Source organism: Sinocyclocheilus rhinocerous, unplaced genomic scaffold, assembly GCF_001515625.1.
Source record: "Sinocyclocheilus rhinocerous isolate Xijiao unplaced genomic scaffold, SAMN03320098_v1.1 scaffold404, whole genome shotgun sequence".
Lineage (NCBI taxonomy): Eukaryota > Metazoa > Chordata > Actinopteri > Cypriniformes > Cyprinidae > Sinocyclocheilus > Sinocyclocheilus rhinocerous.
The window spans coordinates 186573-191853 of record NW_015628680.1 but is presented as its reverse complement, the minus strand read 5'-3'; the positions used below and the strand labels follow the sequence as shown (position 1 = coordinate 191853).

At 35.2% G+C, this 5281-nt stretch overlaps 1 protein-coding gene across 1 annotated transcript in view; it reads right to left on the bottom strand.

Annotated features, from left to right (window-relative positions):
* Positions 1 to 3383, bottom strand: part of camta2 (calmodulin binding transcription activator 2) — a 31566-nt gene extending 28183 nt beyond the window's left edge. Inside the window, exon 1 of the mRNA XM_016549612.1 lies at positions 3307 to 3383. The gene's annotated coding sequence lies outside the window, so the exon portion shown is untranslated. The remainder of the gene's footprint in view (positions 1 to 3306) is intronic.
* Positions 3384 to 5281: the final 1898 nt, after the last annotated feature.

Below are 5281 nucleotides of genomic sequence, written 5' to 3'. Positions count from 1 at the left end.
ACTCTCACACACACACACACTCACACACACACACACTCATGTGAACTGAAACTGACATTTTAAAAATACAATAAAAGGCACCAGATACAAATAAGATTAAAATATATATATAACTCGATTGCAACTGTGATGCATTTCTATGGAAAGTCTTTCTCTCTCTGGATCTGTCGCCTGTGTTGCCTGGTAACCGCGGCAGCTAGTGATACAATGTATTCTCAAAGTTCTCTCTCACACACACACACAAACACACACTCACACAATTTATAATTATTTCATAATTCATTTCTGTAGGGTCCTATGAAATCTGTATTATTTTTTCCAAAAATCCTTTCACATTTTTTTTTTTTTTCTGTTTTAATTTTTCTGGAATCTGTTTTAATGGTAAAATTTAATTATAGTAATTTAGTAAAAGTATGTCTAATTAATTGAAATCATTCAGCTTATATAATTTATTATTATTATTACCATTAAAATCATATATATTTATATTATTATTAAAGTATTTTTAAAAAATAAATAAATTATTAGAGCCTTATTAAATTCATTGTTTTTCTGTTTGTTTTTTCCATTGTAATTTTTCTGGATAAAGGTTTTTCTGTTTTTAATTTTCTGTACTCCATTGTAATGGTTAATTTTTTGTACGTTTCACAAAAATTGCATTTTTATGGCCTTATGAAATACATTTTTTTTATCTCTGAAATCTTGTTTTGTTTTTACCATATGTCTTTTGTTTTATTTTTTCTGGATTCCATTGTATTGGTTTATGATTGATAATGAAATCCTCATGCGTTTCAGTATCAGTCATTGAGCGATGTATAATAGTATTCGGTAATGCGATATATCACGATAATGAACATGCACGATATTGTTATCGTAGGCACTTCAAAATACAGAGAATAATTATTTATTACAAATTATTCAGATTTTTCGAATGCATTTTAAGAATACTTTTCATGTAAACACGCCCGGATGAGAAGCGCACTTTCACTCTCTGACAGCAGGTGGCGCTGAACAGCAGAAATGCAGCCGTTACCCTGGAAACCCTGTAAACAAAGCAGCTGCAGCGCTACTTCCTGAAACCTCTTTAAATGATTTAAACAGCCATTCAGATTAGTGTATTCGCTATGATGTTCATCACAGCGCCAAATACTTACATATTTAGACATAATAGGCTATTTATTTTCATACTTTTTTTACATTTTAATCTGGACTACAACATGTCCTAGATATTGTTTGAAAGTGTTTTGATTCTTTATTGTTCAGTCACACTTTACATTAAGGCCCCATTAGTTAATTCATTAGTTAACATAAACTGCTAATGAAAAATTCTACTAAACATTCATTAATCTTAGTTAATATCAATATTTAATAACACATTGTTAAAATCAAAAGTTGCTACTGTGTTATTTAATGAGCTAACATGAACTAACAGTTGTATTTATTAACAAAGATTAATAACTTCTGTAGCAAATGTAGCTATTATTAATGTTAGTGCATTAACTAAGGTTAACTAATGAGATTTTATTGTAAAGTGTTACCTATCGGTCTTTATAATTATTTTGCACTTTAATCTGTGTGAAATTATTTACTTTATACATTTTTCGTGTATTGGTTTATTGTATATAAATGTTGTTTTTTTTGTTATAAGAAAAAAGTTATTAAACCTGTAATACTTTATGACAACGCTTTTTTTGCGACTAAATTTCAATATCGTGATAATACCGTATACCGTGCGTTAGCAATTAATTGGCGGCATTGCTCTCAAGAAGACTTAAAATGACTGAAAATATGACAAAACAAGCATTAAAATATGCTAAAACAACTAAAATTGTAAGATATTTCTACCTAGCAAATCATGAATGACTGGAAAATTCTTGTAAATTAAATTGGTTAACAGTTAGCGGGATCCCTGAAAAGCACTCAGCTCTTAAAACTTACTGGAATTGATTTTATATTATATTATTTTAATTATTTTAGTTAGGCTTGTTAAATATATAAAATGCATATCCGAGTCTGAAATTGGATTGGATTCATTCAGATTGATGAACATCAGTGCATGTAAACAAACCCAGTGTTAAACTTAAAAATTAGAAACTTAAAAAATGTAAATCTTAGAAAATGATCCGACTAGGGGTCGACCGATTATCGGCGCCGATATTAAGCTTTTTTTATGGTTATCGGTATCAGTCATTTTCACAACCGATTTGCCGATAAAATAATTTAAAAGCATTTAAAGAATGTTTTTGTCAGAGCCCTTGTTATTCTTAATTTTGACATTAATTTTCATTTTTACACCAGACATATATATCGGTTATCAACAATAATGCATTAATATAGAATTCAACATTCCAATGTGACCGTCTTTGTCTTTTGCAAATTTTGTAAATGCAGCTCATTTACTTTTAGAAGCTGGAATATCATGAAAACTGTAAGCTTGCTCACAGACTGCGGAATATCAATACTAATACAGTACAGAATTCCACAAACAACCACATCACAACTGTTTTCAACCAATCAGCACTCTCGATTCAGCATAGCCCCGCCTCCAGCTGCTACATGCTTATTACTGTCAGTAGATTTTAGAAGAAAACAATGTTAATTGACTAAATGCCACGGATTTGTCGGCCAATTAATCAGGCTATGTGAAGTCTGAATACTAACATAATAATAATAACAATAATTATCTGTATAAATGTTTCATTGCATTTCAACATATTTCAGTGTATATTAATGATTTATGAAGCTGTGTGTGTTAATGATCAAAACATATTATTCTGTGAATGTGTTCACATGATGTTGTGTCTGATTCAGTTCTGATCTACACTAATTACTACAAAATACTGTGCTAGTACTGTGGTACAGTGGCATCAGATAATGCAATGATACTGAATGCTTACCATATTTACCATGGTATTTAAACATTAATACAAGGAGCAATGACAGTGTACAAAAACGTGACATAACGGCACCATCTCCTGCATACACACCTGGTACCGAAACACACACACACACACACACACACACATACCTACCTGTCGACGCAGACCGGACCGACCGAAACCGTCTGAGATTCATTATTTTATTCAGAAACATAAATATGTCAAACCAAAAGGCCCCGGACTGACACACACACACACACACCGATAAGCGGGATATAAACACACACGCGATACGCTAACGCAGGAGGAACAGAACCGCGCTCGCACACCGGGACCGAGCCGAACGGTGCAGACGGGTTCTGATAAACCGCTGTTAGCACGCTGACAGTAACGCGTAACCGCAACGGCGACGAATTCCGCCACTTACCTTCCGCCTTCACGAGCGCCGCCATCTTCTTCACACCAGTGACGTCACGCAGGCGCGCACCAGCCGGAGCCGAGCACGCGCACAGACAGACAGCTAGCTAGAGATAGACAGATAGATAGATAGACAGACAGACAGACAGATAGACAGATAGAACGATAGATAGATAGTAAGATAGACAGACAGACAGACAGACAGACAGATAGAACGATAGATAGATAGATAGAACGATAGACAGATAGATAGATAGATAGAACGATAGAACAATAGATAGATAGTAAGATAGACAGACAGACTGACAGACAGACAGATAGATAGATAGAAAGATAGATAGATAGATAGACAGACAGACAGACAGACAGACAGATAGAACGATAGATAGATAGATAGAACGATAGACAGATAGATAGATAGATAGAACGATAGAACAATAGATAGATAGTAAGATAGACAGACAGACTGACAGACAGACAGATAGATAGATAGAAAGATAGATAGATAGATAGTAAGATAGATAGATAGATAGATAGATAGATAGACAGACAGACAGACAGACAGACAGATAGAACGATAGATAGACAGACAGACAGATAGAACGATAGACAGATAGATAGATAGACAGAGACAGATAGATAGATAGACAGAGACAGATAGATAGACAGATAGATAGAAAGACAGACAGACAATAGATAGATAGATAGATAGATAGACAGATAGATAGAACGATAGAAAGATAGTAAGAGACAGACAGACAGACAGATAGATAGAACGATATAGACAGACAGACAGACAGATAGAACGATAGATAGAACGATATACTTCATTCTAATGCTCATTATATTAGCGTTAGCCGCGCTTATGCTAACGATTACCTACTCTAATAAGAGCGTTCATTTCAATCCTATGTTCAAATTAAAATATTGAATAATATCCATAACAGAAGCGGTGTTTCCCACAGACTTGCACTCTATTTGTGGCGACATATATATGCAGATTCATTCTCTGCCAGCAGGAGGAGCTTGTAGAGCAGGAGAGATAAGAGGTTTCCCTGGTAACCGCTGTAAACAAATAAGCGCTGTGCTCACAAACGCTGCTTTATCAGGCATTACAGGCAAGATGAAATGAAAATGACATCCATAATTTTCTGAAGACAGTCGGTTTCCTTCAGAAATAGTGATATAAAAAATTTATTTGTGGCGGTCAGTTTTGATATTGTGGCGGGTGCCACAAATAAATCAATGTATGGGATGAAATGAAACTTACCTGCTTGAACTCTTTCATTTGATCCGGGTGTCTGTCTTTAAAGTGTTTTGTTAGTTTGGTGTGTTTCCTCGTTTAGATGTCGCCACGTCTCCGTGCTTTTATAAAGAGAGCGCATCTGCGCACCTTTCGGATTCAAGAACCGGGTTGACCGGGTACTCGGTACCAGCGGTACTTAAAAAAAACCTGGTAACGTAACATTTTCATTTTTTTAGTACCGACTTGGTACCGAAGTACCGGGTCTTTTGACAACACTATTTCATACTGACTGTATTTTCATGGTGAATTTGTGTTGGTTTTTATTTTGAAAGTAAAACACAGTGCCGATAGAGAAAATACCTTTTATTTGTATAAAATCATTATTACACAGCATTAATCTCCTGTCAGAGGGAGGAAGAGAGACAGATGTACAGAATCATATGGCTGCCGAGTTCAGACAAAACCTCATCAATGACAGTAATCAGCAGAAATAAGATCAAATCAGAGCATCGTGTGTGATGACAGCGGATAAAACCAACCGCCAGCTGAGGAGGAACAGCCAATCACAAACTACAGGAACCGTGCAAGATTCCAGAACATTCTCCCCTCTCTCAAACACACACACACACTTTCACACACACTCTCACACACACACACTCTCACACACACACACACTCACACACACACTCACACTCACTCACTCACTCACACACTCACACACACACACACACACACACAC